This window comes from Andrena cerasifolii, chromosome 8, assembly GCF_050908995.1.
Source record: "Andrena cerasifolii isolate SP2316 chromosome 8, iyAndCera1_principal, whole genome shotgun sequence".
Lineage (NCBI taxonomy): Eukaryota > Metazoa > Arthropoda > Insecta > Hymenoptera > Andrenidae > Andrena > Andrena cerasifolii.
The window spans coordinates 10264901-10281526 of NC_135125.1; the positions used below are offsets into that span (position 1 = coordinate 10264901).

Below are 16626 nucleotides of genomic sequence, written 5' to 3' on the forward strand. Positions count from 1 at the left end.
GTCTCGCGAGCGGCCACGAAAGCACGTCGTTCCAATTTAGAGACAGAGAGTCTTACACGGAAAAGAGGATAACAAGTCGAGTGGTCGCTGCACCGGCCTGCACAAATGGAACAGCAAGAGGCAGCGGGAAAAATTAGCGAACCGCTTCGGAAAGTAAGCGACGAATTAAAAATTGATTTAATGAACCGTGTTTATCCTGCCTCGTGGCGAGGAGTCGTATTCAGAAAGGGACGCCTTGCAGTTTCCGTGCTTTCCAAGGATCGAGCAAAAAGTTCGACCTCCGCGTACCTGCAAAGAAAGAAACGCAACGAGAAACGGCAGAATTGTTGTAGAACCACGAAAAACGTCAAGTGCCATTAGAATCACGCGTTTTTGCCGCGACGTCGAGTAGCTTAGAAGCACACGACCCTGCTGTTGCGATCCTCCCTTCGTTAGGCGGACCGAATGGCACAGGCGATGCGTTATGTCGCGTGGTGGTAATTTTCTCGCTGAAACGGCGAGGCGGCGAGGACGCGAGCGGAAGGCTGGGCTAACAACGTGAAAAAAGAGGAGGAAGAAGATGGAGAAGAAGAAGAAGAAGAAGTTTGATGAACAGGCAGTCGATGAGCAGCCTAGATGGACTGGATGTTGGCAACGCATCGGTCCAGTCGAATGCTCGCTCGGTTGATAAACTGTGGAGAAACAAACACGAGCCAAGCGACAGGTTGAAAAGAAAACGAGAGGAGGGAAGACGGAGGCATGGGGGACGACTGGATGGATTGTTAAATGCATCGCCGGAGAACGAATCGACTGCACGGCGTTGCGAGCGCATTGAGACTCGTTAAGTGCGCGATTGCACTGGCAAAAACAGCTGAAAGGGAAGAAAAAGCGAAGAGCTGCGCGAAAAGACTGATTCACCCCTTTCGCTGATTGTCTCCGCGCCATGCAAGGGCTGAAACTCCAATAGGCGCTACCGACTCGTGTACAATTGAAATTCTTAGGCTACTGCCTCTTCTCCATCCAGAGAACCTGTTAACCCTTCGCGCTCGACATATATCTCCGTCAGCTTGACAGCGTACTCAACGCGTTGAGTGTTCGTAACGCTTGGAAAATATTGCGCTTACGCTGTCGCTTGTTTATTCCCGTTGCTTCGAGCGAACAACTGGAAGAGTAAGCTTCTTTACCGTGTCGTTTCTTCCTCTTCTGCCGGGGCACTTGTTAATGGAGGCTCTTGACGAGGGGTCACATTAGAGGAGGTTTTCATACAAATAGTTAGAGTAAACTGGACTATGCTGGACAATGGTCTAATGGATATGGTCCCTCTAACCTAACTGCTTTTAATTGAGCAATTCAGGTGGTCTAGAGATCCATTCCTCCCTGAATAACTTCCCGATCTCGGTGCAACCGAATTAATCGACGTTCCGATTACCTCCTCTCTGAAATGCCCCAACCACCGAGCGTAGGAGAAAAATTCCAGAGGGGAATTAGCTTCCATCGTTTCCGAAGCGGGGGAAAAAACGTAGGAGGGTATCGCGGTGCGGCGAGGTGCACGTGGACTCGCCACGGCCGCAAGGATCGAGCAAAAAGGGGAAACAGAGAGCACGATTGGCTGGTGGCACATAATGCAACCGCATCGAGTGCGATTCGAGAGGCTGCGCTGGTAATGGCAGCTATATAACAGCGGAATAGCCTGGCCAGCGAGAGGACGTTCGCTCCGACCGTCCGGAAATCGATTACCCGCGAATTTCCGCGGCGAGAGGAAGAGCGTAGCGCCGCGACGCTCCGTGACAGCGTCACGCACGCTGACGCTCAACCTGCTGCCCGCCACGTGACGTCCAACCGACCAACTCGGCTCTCCATCCAAATACCCCGTGAAATTCGAAACGACACCGAATCCAAGAGAGCGACTAGGTTACGTCTGCCGAGCCGAGCCTTTTTACGAGTTTCCACTCCACATTTCCCGGCAAACCTTTTCAGCCGTATTAACGACACCCGCCGCGATAATAGCCGCAGCATCCCAGGAAATCAGACGGAATCTCTCGTTCGTAACCGCGGAACAAATCGGGAAGCGATGAGCGATTAGCAGTCCTGACGGTTGAAAACGATTCGACCGAATTCGTAACGCTGTTCTTGTCGAGGTAGTGTCTTCTGCTGTTGCGGCGCCACTAGGTGAACTGAAAACGGGAAGATCGCCGGTCGAGAAGCAGACGAGGAAGTGGAGTCGCAATTACGATCTCGGTTGAAGTTATTAACCCCGCTTGCGCGTAAATTCGATTAACAGGCTAACGGATGCTCGGCCACATTCTTCCGAATGGCAAAGCTCGGCGATGGAAGGCGAACGTCACGCTCTTCCACCGCTTTATCTCTAAACGAAAATTTTACTCCGCGAGTGGCTACTGTAAGCGACGCAGCACGCGTCCAGTGTAGCATCATAAGAGATCGTTTCCTTACACGGAACACAGCCATAGTACGTCGCCTGACCGGACGATGCATACCGCCAGGAACTTGCAAGGCTCCGACAGAATGCAGCCGTGGCGTGGCGGACAAACGCTGCTCGCGTCCTCCCAGCGGCGCGCGGCTTAAGTCGAGTATTTTCTAATTACGGGTCCGCGTTATAAATCAGCGGGCAGCGCGAACGAATAACGGGTCCAGCCGCGTCGTCTTTATATCGATCCCATCCGGTGCTAGCTGGTTCAACAAACTCGCCTCGCATCCTTCGGGATTCTAATACCTCGTACTCGATGGAACAAGTTGCGCTTCCTGTTTGATCGCCGAACGTCTCATCCCCTCTTAGCGGGAACGCGCTTCGTCTCGAAGTGTTCCCCGAATTCGGAGGGACGAGAATCGGAGGTCGGTTCTGGAATCGATCGCGAAAACGAGAGGTTCTAGGAAGGATCGATTGGACGCGTTCCGCGCGGCAACTGGTCCGCGACACCGGGCGAAATCGGTTTTCATGCGTCGCGGACGTTAAGAGGAGCCGCAGGATCGAGGGAAAGGAAACTTATCGGCTGAAAGGTCGCGTATATCGTTGCTTGCCAGCCAGGCTGGACGGGATATCGTGCTCCCTTTGAATCGAGCATTATAAGGAGGACGGAGGAGGACGGAGGAGAACGAGAGGGACAGTTCCTTTCGGGGAGCACAGAGGCGCATAAGCGATTCGACGTAGTCTACAAAGCAGCTAACCGACTTCCGGGCTGCTGCTAGCTGCGGGCAGAGGCATGAGGCAATCCTCGTCCTTTTGCGCTCGTACCGTCCGCCTTTTAAGGGGCAGCTCTCCTACCGATCATTTTCATGCTCTGCTCGAGCGGGAAAACGACCCTCTATCCCCCTTCAGAATTTCTAAGCTTCGAGGAACCATTACCGCGATCCCTTGCCTTCCTTTCTACTCGTCCAGCTCGCTGCTCCAAGCTTCCCCTCGCGAGCACACATACCCCAGCGTTGGAGAGTCGCGGTTCGTAGGTCGCAGCGGGTCCTGATCATGACGAGGAAGCTGCGAACGTAACTCGATTCCTGGCATAGCTATAAATAGACTCGCTCTGACGGAACGCGTGACCTTGGCGAGAAATCGCCAATAGATCGAGCGGAATCGACGCGGCGGTGGCGAAAAAGACGAAGAGGAGGCGTTGGATGAGGCAGAACAGGAGCAAGAAGAGGAGCGGTGAGAGCGCGGCCCTTTCCAGCGTGTTATTACGTATTCATGTGAGGCGATGCTACGCGAGAACACCGGATGCGAGTAACACCGGCCAAGATGCAACACCCTCTCCACCCTTCGTCGAGCACGATACAATTATCGAGCGGACAGCGGGCGATTGCGCTCGCGATCTAGGAAGCTCAACTAGGAACATCGATTCGAGCAGGAAGAGCTCTTCGCGCTGCAAGGCGAGCAGGGCGAGCGACTTGTCGAAGAGAGGACCTCGCGCGATACCAGTAGCGAAGACCTTATCCGAGGGGACGTTTATCGCGGTCGATAAACCCCGAGAGAGGAATAGGAACCGAGTAAAAGCGAGAGAGGGTGAAAGGGGCGAAGACTGAGTCCTCTTCGAAGCTGTTTAGTTTGACGGACGTTGCGGAGTGCCGACGACCTTGGACGGCTCGGTAAATTACGGTCTAATGAGTAATAACCGTAATTAGCGTCGGTGACGAGATTCGCAAAGGATTAACGGCTGCGAAGGAGCACGGCCGGGAGGATTGCTACGGACTACGGAGCGGTGGATAGGCACGAAACAACTCCCCTTCGGATCGTGGTTGGCTGGCTCACTGGCTGGTCGTTGTTTGCAGCGGCTTCGTGCCGGCACTCCGCGAGTCCTTGACCGACCCTGAACCCCGAGGAAGCGTGGAAAGCCGGCTGGAACCTGATTGGCTGCCGCGCGCCACACTCGATGCCTCTCCAATGGACGGACTAAAATATAGTGATTACGAAGGGGGTGGTTGGTGTGGGAGGTGGCGGCATAGGAGCGTAGGAGGAGGCCAGCCTCGGCCAGAGGTCCGCGGAACAGCCGAGAAATCACGGGGAACCTAACCTACACCGACCCGACAGGCAATCCGGAGGAACATCTTCGGGATGTTAATCTCAGCTATTTCCTTCGCGATCCTTTCCTCGTTACTCGTCTCTCGTTCCACAAATTGGCTCGGTGGAAATGCTTTCTCGCAATGTCGCGATAGTTTCACGGACGATTAAGTGTCCCGAAGAAGCTGCTCCCGTATTCCACGGTAACCTTTCTTTGATCGACCAGGTGAAGCTCTTTGTTCGCTCACTGTTCCCTCTCGCAGCGCTGCGGTTCTCGACGGTCCCGCGGAAAGAATGGCCAATTAAAGGAGCACAATAAAGGCCAATCATAAGAACTGCTCGGGTCGACGTTGGATCGCGGAACCCGCCGTAGCGGGATAACGTAACGCAAATTAAGTAGCAGGGAACGACCTTTCTCCTCCTTTCGACTTCCTCTGTTCTCCGCGGTCTCTCGCATCACACCGGGAGATTCCCGTTGCGGGAGCCTTTCTCGTCTCTGTGATTTCGTAAACAGGGGGGTCCCTAGTTTCCTAACGGCATCCTGGTCGCGCCGAGCGAGTCGAATCGAATCGAGAAACCGGTACCCTCGAAAACCACCAATTTCACCCAATTATCGAGGAGAGGTGATATGAGTAGCGGTGCCATTATTCGCTTCCAAAGAACATGGAGGGTGCGGACCATTGTCTTTGGCCAACCCAGCTGGAACAAGGCGAAGCGTGACGTAACAACACGTACTATGACGTATTCAGCTCTGACCCTTTCTGGAACGATCGAAAGAGGGGACCGTTCCTCGCGGAATTCGCTCGAGCCCGCTCGTATCCGTTCGCGAGAAATGCCCCGTACTAGCTGGCTGCGCGGAACAAATCGAGCCGCTCGACGACAGAAGAAAGAGTTCGTCTTCCTTTAATCCTCGATTATCCACGGCGCTCTTGACAAGGGGCCCGATCCGGTTATCCTTCCTTCCACCTCGATTCCGACCAGCCCTGAGAAACCATCCGAACGGATGCTGTTATATCGATACGATTAATTATGGGAACAAGCTACTCGCGCGAGATTCTGAGCCTTCGGCCTAGCTATGCAAAGCCTGCTACACGTACAACGCCGCAACCAATTCCGCTTCCGACTACCTTCACTTCCCACGAATTCATTAACGCGCGTAGCAACGTCGTGAATGCTTCAGCTGCGGTATAAAAAATCAGTGAAAAAAAAAGTAACACGCCATTGGCTCCCGAGGCACTCGCAAGAAGGTAGAATCCGCGCCAGATATTTCTCATCTGGTTCGTAACCGCAGCCTCCCAAGGCCTCGCGATACGGGCGCGTTACGCTTTTTTGGTTCAACGAGCCCTAACTACATCCGGCCACCGTGAATCAATGATCCACCGAAAGCTCCTAGCTTTTTATCATCGCGGGGCCCTCGATTCTACCGATTCACCGCGGTCAAGTAGCACACGGTGAGAGACATGCGGCAGATGAGGATCGAAGGGTCATCGGTGGCTGTCGATTAGTCGAAGACCAAGGAAACAGGTAGACGTTCAGAGACAAGATTAGATGGGAGGGTGGAAAGGAACAAGGCCCGGCAGGGAAATACAGCGAAATCCAGGGAAGCGTGACAATTAAGCGGTTAACCCCGCGGTGACCCCGAGGTACCTATACTCGTTTGTCCTCGCTCGCAGCGTAGTTACAGCCTCTCCACGCCCGCGCGCGAACGTAAAGCATCGAACGGCACGGTCGAACGCTTATGCCCGATCATCGGCGGCGAATAACTTCGCACGACCCGCGGGGAAACGTATACGCCCGCGCGGAACGATGGATGGACGGATAGACAGATAAATAGATACTTTATTACAGGCTGGAAGAACCGTAAGACCAATACGCCGGCCGGCCGCCGACGGATCGATGCGATGCCTGCTGGACCGGGACAGCCAATGGATGGTCGAAATTAGAGGTATGGTGAATACGCGTGACAGATGAATGCGTAGATAGATGAGCTGATTTTATCCGATGAGATTCGACCAGCGAGTAGCGAACAGCGACGGGACGCGGCGCTCTTCTGAGTCGCTGGATACCCTGACCCTCGTGCACTTTGCGAAACAGACCTTGCTTGCGATTCAGCAGCGTCTAATTGCAAGCGGCTTCCATTCGGATGCGTTCGCTACCGAAGGCAGCGAGCCACAAAGGGGTAAGCCGCGACAGAGGTGTCCACGGTTTGCTGGTACACTCCGGCGAGACTCGAAGGATCTTTGCTGGCGCGAGTAGAAAGACCCGTAAAAAGCCGAGCGGAAAATGTAGACGCGCTTCTGAAGGAGCTAGCAAAGCATAAAAGTCTACAGTTAGGCAACGGCGCGTCGGAAAGGGCCATTTGCATACCGTCTCTGTGCGGTTGCACACTCGTATGCAAGTTAGATCATCGAGCATAAAACGCTACAGTTAGCCACTTAGACTGACCAGCGGCGCTGATTTCGGCTGATTGTTTTCTATGGTTCTCTTTATGGTCGGTGACCACGTCGTCGCTGGGCGAACCTGTCCCCGGAACATGTTTGTTTTCGCTTAATCACGGGCTGCTGCTCCGACACCGTACTTTTCACTAATGCCTCGTTCCTCGGCCGGTGTAATAGCTTCCCGTGTAAACTCTCCCTCGTTTGTTCCCGGTCGTAACGAGAAGCCTGGCTCCGATTGTACGCTCGGTCTAACCATGGGTAACTAGTTGAAAAATGGAGCGTGCTAATAAAGAAGAGCTACGAAGCGGCGAGAGATCGCGAGGCTCGATAAAGGGGAGTTGGGTCGAATGTCGCGGGAATCGCGGGGAAACCGGAAAGGGAAACCGCGGGTTGGATTCGCGACTCGGTATCGGCAGCAGCGTTCCGCGCGCGTAATGACCGCTGGCTTAATTTTCCCTCGACAGTAGGTATTTCGTAGAAGAAACGCCTCTCCAATGAAGAGAAGCAGAGTCTGACGGCATCGTTCGTAGAACTGGCGTAGCAGCTGACGAACAAAGGTGCTCCCCAGACTCCTCGCGGCCTTGATCTCCATAGTCCTGCCCGCGATCTTCCAGGGGAACAAATGTAACGTCCACGGTGAATTGGGCTCGCGAGATTAATCGCGAGACGCGTCGATCGCTCCACTATCTTTCCTCGCCATAAATATCCGGATGTCGCGGCCATTAATATGCCCCGCGATGCTCCGTGCACCCGTGTCCCTCGCGACGTGTATAAATACGTCTTTTAACGATCCACCTGTATGGCTAACGAGTGGAAGAAACTTCGTTCCGGTGAACCAGATACGCTCCTCCAAGATCGAGCTATAAATCAGGGTCGTCTCACTCGTTGACTCGTTCAGTGGCGTAGAGGGGCTGCCTTCTGCTCCCCTCGAAATCCATCGTCCTCCGCTCGAAATGTAAATTGCTGATCCAATAAATTCAACTCGAACCGGGCAGAATAAATCCTGCGTTCGTCATATCAGCAGGGTGAAAGGCGGAGCGCGTGCTTCTCTACTAGGGAGCACGAACGCGACGCGGGAAGGTCGAGTTGCAGGTGGCCCTAAATTTAGGGAATGCAACGGAATGGTCCAGGTCTACGTCACTGGCTAGATCGTGGAAGGGATCAGGGCTAGACGGAGGATTTCCACTTGATTTCGACCGGCTGCTCGCATTCCACCGTGGAAGATCCTATCGACTCTCCGCTCCGTTGGTTCTGTGGCCGTTTTCTTCCAAGGTCCCCGCCAGTCCGAGGGGATAAAGATTTTCTGGAGACCCATTACCTTCGTGGCACCTCTCGGTGTAGCCAATAAACGCGGCAAACGCGGCGGTTACAGAATCCCCGGCAGTTTTGTATCGCGAAGTCATTGGTCGGAGGTGACGGTGGTCCAGTCGGCACCGAGGCGATTATTTCGTCCATAGAAATTGTTGGCGCTCGGGGCGCTGGCATCCGCGAGGAAGCCCGTTAGCGACAATTACGTTTATTTAGTGGTCAGTTGATTTGAATGGAAGTTATGTGGAATCGCGTGCCCGGCTATGCACGCGTTAGTTGCGCTTCCTTACTGGTCGACGTTTAACGGCCTCGTTAGCAGCGAACCGATGCTGCTGGAACAACTGTATTTGCCTAAAGCTAGGCTTCCGACTATGCCTGGAATGCTGGCGATAGAGACGCCAGAGCTCCAATTCTGCCTTCAAGGGCCGCGCTGGACTTTCCGGAATCCAGCCTCTCGCAGTGGGAAAACAGCGCAGAAGCGAGACACCGAGGTGCGCCGGTTTTGGTGCACAGATTTTTCTGCTTCTCTTGATTCACGAGGGTGTTAGTCTGTACTATTCACTGCCCGGCTATCGTGTCAGAGGAATCACCCTGCGCTTCTCAATTCCAAGCTTTCTTCTCCGCGTCTTCCCACTAATTCCACCCTGTCGTTACACATATATGTTTCTCAGAATCTCGCACTTCCTATAACGTGCTATTCGGTGTTCCATTCTTCGTCCTTCCTCGTTTCCCAGGATTCATTCCTCCCAGTTTTACGCAGCGCATTGTGCCTCCTTCGTTTAACTTCCTCTGCGTTAAATTGGTAATTTCCGGTGTTAGGGGTAGGTTTTACGACTGGAATCAATGACTAATCTCTTCCATTCGCCATTGTTTAAGCTACTTTCGCGAATGCTTCGAGTTCCATTGTTAACTCAGCTCCGGCTGTGATTTACCGAGATAGATGTTATTCTTATCCTCACTCGCACGATCCAGCGGGAGTATATGCGCGAGCGCAACCCCGATTCGTCGCGCGGCGACTCGAGGAAAAGTGCATACCATCGAGCGATAGTAAAGTATCACCGTGACCGTGTCGAAACGCCTCGTCGCGACACCCAACGTGGGCAGGCCCACGGAATTGCAAGAAACCGCGAAGCAATTAATCGACGATCGTGGCAATTTGACCAAGCCCGACGCGCCGAATTAATCTTACTTATTGCTTGACTTGACCCCCTGCCACCTGACCACTGTTCCAACGCGCGCTCTTCCTGGTAGCAGCGGCCCGCTCCGCGATACATCTCGCCGATCCTCTGATCGATCTTCGAAAAACTCCGCCTTCCTTCGCTCTATCTTCGTTCCGGGAGTTTTTGCGCGGGAAGCCAGCGTGACGCGGATATTGCTGTTACGTGAACGCGATATTTTATCGGCGTAGCTCCGTGCGCCGTGTACCGAGGTAATGGTGGAACAGGTGACGAACAGGTTGCTCCGTGCCAACAAGAGAAGAGCGAAGAAGGGATCGGGCGTGAGAGGAACTTTGGCATAGCAAGAAGAATTAGATAGGCAAGCATCACCCTCGGTCGAAAGCCCTAGGAGTCTGGGAACATCTCGGGGAAAGAGGAGGCAGGAGAAAGGGAAGTAGGAGGGAAAGAGAGAGAGAGAAAGAGAAAAAACGGTAAAATGTCACTGTTCCCTAATTACGCTGGGTAACTAGCCCGTGTACCGGCTGGTGTGGAATGGGAGAAGGTAGAAGGGAAAGATAGAAAGGAAGGGGGAGAGGCACGGGAAACATCGTGGATCGAAGAAGGGAGAGATCCTCCTCGGACGGCGCCGCGGTACCGCTAGACACCGCGTCCAATCGCGTGCCGCATTTAAGCGAATGCGCCCAATCGCCGCGCGGCTTTAACCGGCAAGCAGACGCGACCACCACCCGGCCGGCTACGTTTATAAAGTCTGCCTGATGCGTCGCCTCCAAGACAGACCCGTGCCGACAGTCTAGCCATCACGAACGTTACTTTTTTTTTTTTACATCCGTCCGATAACAGTGTTCCGTTTCACGCGTGTGAGATCATTCGGTGAACAGATCGGCGACGGTCCCCTGCCCGCTCTGTCCACTGCCTTTGCCGTCCCTTTCGTCGCCTACGTTTCCCTCCGTTCCACTCGAAACGTTCGACTCGCCGGCCCACGGAGTTCGGTACACAAGTTCGAGCGGGAAACGTGTGATAAGCGAGTGATTAGAGACTGGGTGAGCAGCAGAGATCGTCGGTGCCAAGTGGATTTCCAGCCAAGGTACGTGTGACCCCAAGTGTTCGGCGATCGTTCCCTTGGAAGCTGATCGATCGACCCGGCGAACAGTCTCATGATAAACGGTGTCAGGGACCTGCCAGGTGAGACGACGGTCGATCGACCGATTAACGGTCCCACGCGAACGCGATCTTAGACAGTGATAAGAGTGCGGCGAACGTCGCGCGATCAGAATCTCGTCACATCCGACTCGAGCTTTTCAGCCGATCCGCGGGGCTGTTAGAGCTCCGTGGCAGTGTAAAATCCGCGCGTTCTACTTCGAGACGTCGAGGCCAGTGCGCTAATTCCGCAGTAGATACAGAAGTACCGGTACAGACACGCCGAAGAGTGACAGACACGGAGCTGCCTCGCCATGATCGATGCCCCGGGAAAACTAAAAGCACGATCTGTGCGATGCCTCGTCACTGCCATCCCACGGTGAGAGCAGGCTCAAAGTCAGGGACGTAGCCTCGTTGAGCAATCGCTATGGTATCGAAGCCGCGCGTAAAACCGACAACGCGTTCTCTCCGCTGGGCTCGTTTCGCCTCGCCTCGGCCCGACTAAATTGCCCTCCTAAAACTACCGGCGAAATTACGACCGATAGAGATCGTTGAGCTGCGAGTAGTTCGACAGGTTTCCTTCGAGCATCGTTGGCAGGCTCTTCCTTTCGGTAGACTGCGATAGAATCCCATAGTAATTCGGTAGAATCCAATACTCCGTATCGATCGAGCGTTGTAGACGACTGGGCGAGGTATTCGGCTGCCGAATCGTTCGTATTCCAGATAGGCGTCCGATTTCGTGCTCGCCGGCGACGCCCGCCGAATATTTATGCTGGTACCGCGTTTCGGCCCGTCTGAGTCCGTCGACCTTCCGAATAAAGAATGAGGCGCGTAACACACTCTTTCTATTGATCTGTCTGTCACAATAGAGGCGTGTAGGCTATCGACGCGAGACATAGTATCGAGGAATAAATAATTATGGGAGTGAATATCTATGAGAAATAATAATTTCTACCATGAATATTTATTGCATAAGGAATTAGAAATATGGTGACAAAGAGGTACCATTCTTAGTCTTCTCTGAAGTAGGTCTTACGCTACGTAATAATGTTTCCACAACAAATTAACTTCCCGTGGCGCAGAGTATTCAGAGAAGGAGGCCGAATCTGTCACGAACAGGTGGCTGGCACAGTCTCTCCAGCGTCGACGCAGCTTCGAAGCTGGTGAGTTCAATGCCTGAGAGGCGCGACGTCTTCCGATACTGTACACTCTACAAAGTGGCGTCGCTATTCCGCGAGTTATATCACGAGTATTACGAATCATTGACTCCAGGAAGCACTTGCGTGTTAACACCACTGACGATTATTCCCAGCGACGATTAGGAGAGTAAGCAATTCGAAACGTATCCACGAGTCGCAGCTGTTACCGTGACAATAAAAGATTCCGCGCTTCTGCAGTTGCCCTCCCGAGGAGGCTCTGAAATCGCCGAGGCATTCGCACCAGCTCCTCCGAGAAATTGCTCGAACATCGGAACGTCACGGTTGACATACGACGCTAACAGAGATGCCCGATCGAAAGTGCAGCAGCGGAGGCGCGCGGTAGACCGGAAACGTTATTAGAAAAGAGTTACTAGCTCGAGTCGACCGTCGAGCTTGCACGAAAAGCATGCTGGTATATTTAATTACCTAACTCGCGCGCGCTTAGTTGCCTCTGTGCCACGCACGTCTTATGCCGCGCGAAGGAATTCTGATTAAATCTGGAAACAGCAAGAACAGGCAACTAGCTCCTGTTCTGTGCGCGGTTGCGAGATTCGTGTAGGTACTCGTGCAGAGGATGCGCGCAGGGGTACATACGAAATTAACCTTTACACCGTATAATGTTACGTCGTCGCATAAATTTGGTACGCTGCAATTTGAGTCTCGTGGAAACTTGAGTGGATCGGCTCGAAAGTTGTTGAAGCCGTGGGTTCGCGAACCGAGTAGAAACTACAGCGAGCTTACCGTCGTTAAGATTCCACGGTTAAATGGCACGCGGCGTGCATTGTTAACGCAAAAAAAAAAGCTTCCTGGTGATTCTCGACCCTGGGGTCTGACGAAGCAGCCCGGTTTCAAAGGATCGTAGGGTCGGATAGCGATGAATACGACATCGGAGAAAATGCAAAGGTTCGCGAGCGATATAAAGGAGAAGGAGGAGGCACGTCGGGGCAGGTACTATCCCCGCGATACAAACTCAGCGCGGCGTGACGGGCTCTCTTCTTCATCGCCGCCGCCACCACCATCATCATCATCACTGCGATCATCATCCTCATCATCATCAGCGCGATCGTCGTCGTCATCGTTCCTAGGCTTTTCTTCGAACAGCCCGGCTTTTTGCTTTATCGCCGGCATGAATCGCTGCGTTACCAGCATCAGCCACGGGAACAAGGTTGAACGAACTTGAAAAACTTTAATTGAAAACCTTCTCCTGCCAGCCGCTTTGCTTTCGTTCTCAGCCGTGAAACGAGGGAGGACGTTGCCGATCCTCTTTCCGGCGGCGGCCACACAGCGGGCTGATTTTGCCGGGAATCAGGACGTCGATTTTGTGGGAATCTCTGTGGAACGGTCGCGGATCCTCCGTCGCTCGCAGTGGTACTCGGCGAGCAGAGGAGGAAAGTCGTTGGCCAAAGGTCTGGACGGAGGCACCGAAGCGTTGTTCATTTCGCCGCGGATCTGCCATTCGACTTGGCGCGCTCCTCTCTTCTCTCCTGCCCATTTCTTCTCTTTTTCCCTGGAGTTGCAACCACGACCTGCCCCACTATCTCGCGTTCAGTCGATGGAGGATCTTCCAGGCGCCGCCTGGCCGTTGACCCCGAGGCTGCCTACGGCCCTGACCAACACTCCGCTCGGCTCGTCCGCTTCTTCCATCGTACCAACTCTGGCCAGCTCTGGCCAGCTAGATCACTGCCCGTCCAGCTCCCGAGAACCCTTCGGTATTTCATCCGAGAGAATCTTTTCCGTTAATTAACATTTCTTCACTGGCGACCAAGCCAGTTCTACAGGCCGGCCGAAGGGCGCGCGTTCGTCGACCCAGTTTGTAATACAGTGCTGTGAAAATTACCCAGTAACTCGTGTCCTCGCGCTGTCTGGCTACAGCTTCTAAATCTCGCAGCAGATGTTTCTGTTCTTCGGGGATTCGCTTAACCGTCTCTCCGAGCACCGCTGCGGTTTCGACTAGCACCAGGCTTCAAAGTGCGCGCCACTAATCGAAGGGGGCAGACTTGGAGGAATTCCAAGGTTCAGGGCAAATGGCAACGACCGTGATAGGTAGCGAGTAGGATTAATCATCCGCGGTTCGTCACGGCGCAGTTTGCGAGAGCAAAAGCTCGCGCCTCCCCGTAGACCGCATAACGGACGTCGCATTCACCGGTGACATCCATGGAATCCCGTAATAAACGACTCGTTTGCGAGCAATAAACGAACTCTCATTTGCGAACAATGAAGACGGAACGTCGCGTCGGTTTGGTAGAACCGGCAGCGATTACGATCAGAATAAATGGCATCGATTTATGTCCGAGGCGACTACTCTTCATTCTTTCGAACGAGCTTAACGATCGGTGGGTAGGATTGCTCGAGAGAGAGAGAGAGAGAGAGAGAGAGCGCACACGTTCGCGGAAGACGGACACGCTCGCAGAAGGCATTTAAGGTGTCTCATTATGGCTAACAATATCCTCGAACGCGTTCTACCTATTATCTCTTCCGCCCTTAATCAGTAACGCTCAATTTCTAACTCGTAATTTGCGCTGCGCGTGTGTACACGCTCGAAAGGAAGAGGCCACGTATGGGGGAGGGGGCGGAAAAGTGAAAAGGAAGAAGAACGAAGGGGAAACCAATTACTCGAGGAAAACAATTATCTCTTAGGAACAAACAGAGTGATCTCTACTAAAGGGGACGCGTAAAAATACTTGGAAAGGGGTTGAAGTTGCAAATTGATATCGTGAGAAGGGGTAGAGGGAAAACGATGATCGAGAGGAACGAATCGATATTGCCCGGCGAAATGCATCGACGTCGGGGTCGAGGCACCGTGAACAAGCAGGTGAAGCCGCGTAAAGGCGAACGAACCCGAGGAGAGACCGAGAAACCGAAGGAGGAGAACGACAAGAGCTCATTATCGAACACTTAGCACGTTTTAAAGCTACTTCCTGGCCATGCCGCCGCAGATACGCGCGTCTTTCAATTCACGCTCGGGGCTTAATGAATTCCGTCTTATCACGGTGTTCCTTAGCGATTACAACGCGCGGTGGCTGCGTCCACGTGGAAATGTGAGGGAAACGCGACAGGATAAAATATTCCGCTAGGACTCGCCGGGAGTTGCGGTTTATAATTTAAGCGATCGGTCGTTTAGATTCCGAGCTGCTGCCTGCGTTGCCGTCGCTCGTGGGGGATCGTTTGTGATACAAAGTTCGCTCTGGTAATCACGCTGCTTTAATCAATTCAAATTTCTTCATTAAAAAGTAAAAATACGATCCTACGCAAGGCGCGTCTGTGTGCGCACGTGGGAACTGTTGCGAAGATAGGTTCTGTACCTCGGAACAATAAAAGCAGGAGGAGTGTACTCACCTGTTTTCAGGTGCTAAATTTATCTCTATAGCGCCCATCTTGTGTCGAGGAAGCACACGTGTAATTTTAACAGAGTTGCGAGGAAGGAACACCCTGCTCAAAAGGGCGCAGCCTTCGGGGAGGATGAGAGGGGCCGATGAGAGGCTCGCGTGCAATTTAGGTCGATATTCAATTACCGATGTAGCGAAGGAGAAGTTGGCGGAGTTTACACGGGCCAGGGAGGATCGGTGAACCCGAGCGGAGGGCAGCGAGATCCTCTTAACCGTCCGTAATGAGCCGTGCCGTTGAATCGTCGATCTCGATCGGCGGGATCCTCGCAGGTAGCTGGTATCTCGGCCAGCCTGTAATAATCACAAAACTGCCCTTTTTCACCAGTTCCAGAGGCCTCGCGAAATTGGCCTGGATGTTCGAGGACGCGACAGATGCGATCCAGAGATCGGGCCGCTTGCAAATTGATCGATTAACGGTACGACGATCGACGCGCGTCCACGCTGGGAAACGAGGTCGAGCTGGGTATCGAGATACGCGATCGAGATGTCGAGCACGATCGAAAGCCAGGAAAGAGAGCTCCGCGAGAAGAGTGTTGGTCGATAGGCTCGCGCTGTTGCTTGACGCTGCTGGATTCGAGCTTCTGCCGAGTCCTCGTCAAACCGTTTATCCCATCCTCGCTCGCGAATAACTTCCCATGGCCCGAATATCTCCGTGAAACGGTTCTACCAGTCTCGAATCCGGTTCCTGCGCTGCCCTCGCATTTGGGCAGCCCATTCGCTCCACTGCGCTCGAAACACACTTCGACCAGTGTGCCAGCGACCAGTCGGCTCTGTTCTTCCAGATCGTGGCCCTCCGACTGTTACACGTATCTATCGGTCCGCGTGGTATCCATTTCATAGCCGTTCCCACTTCGGACGCTCCGAGACGACCAGGCGAAGGATATATCCGACCGTAAATCGATTCGACTCAGTTCCCTGGAACGCCGAGCGCCTCGAAACCGTTCCGTCCAGCCCGTTAGAAGGCCAGCCATCGAAACCGTGTCGTTCGCGGAAGGAACGCCGGAAAAAAAGCCGGTTCCTGCTCAGCGATCACGCTTGCTCATTAACCGCAAGCGCGGCGTCATGGCAGCAGGAAGTTTCGTTGAGCCGGCTCTGTGTAACACGAGGAACCAACTTGGACGGCAGAGGATACCGAATCCTAGGGACCCAGCGTTCACCGATCGCGGAATAGTCGCTCGGACCTCGTGGTGACCGGTGGAACGGCCGCGGGCTTGTTCCGTATTCGGTTTATCCGCGGATCTGCTGGTGCGGCCCATAAATGGTGGATCAAAGCAAAGAGAGAAAACTAACGGGAGGGAACGGGAACGGGCACAGAGCGCGGAGCTGATATCGCTCGGCGCGTGCATCTGCGCCGGCGAACGGTAACCGCGTTTTTCCAGAATTACCGTCGTCGATCGTGATAACCGCGAGCTACGAGCCACGAGCGCCTGGGCCGCGTGGGTGTGAAAACGGCACGCTTTTGCGTCCCTTTTATTCAGGCCCTTCGGTATCTCC

The 16626-nt window shown here is 53.7% G+C and overlaps 1 protein-coding gene across 4 annotated transcripts in view; it reads left to right on the forward strand.

Moving 5' to 3' along the window:
• Tyn (trynity) overlaps positions 1-16626 on the forward strand; it is a 95407-nt gene that overhangs the window by 48418 nt on the left and 30363 nt on the right. For 2 of the 4 annotated variants that reach the window (XM_076818427.1, XM_076818430.1), the window contains exon 1: positions 10180-10494. The exons of the other annotated variants lie outside the window; for them this stretch is intronic. The gene's annotated coding sequence lies outside the window, so the exon portion shown is untranslated. Of the gene's footprint in view, positions 1-10179; positions 10495-16626 lie in introns of those variants that run through there. 4 annotated transcript variants of the gene reach the window in all.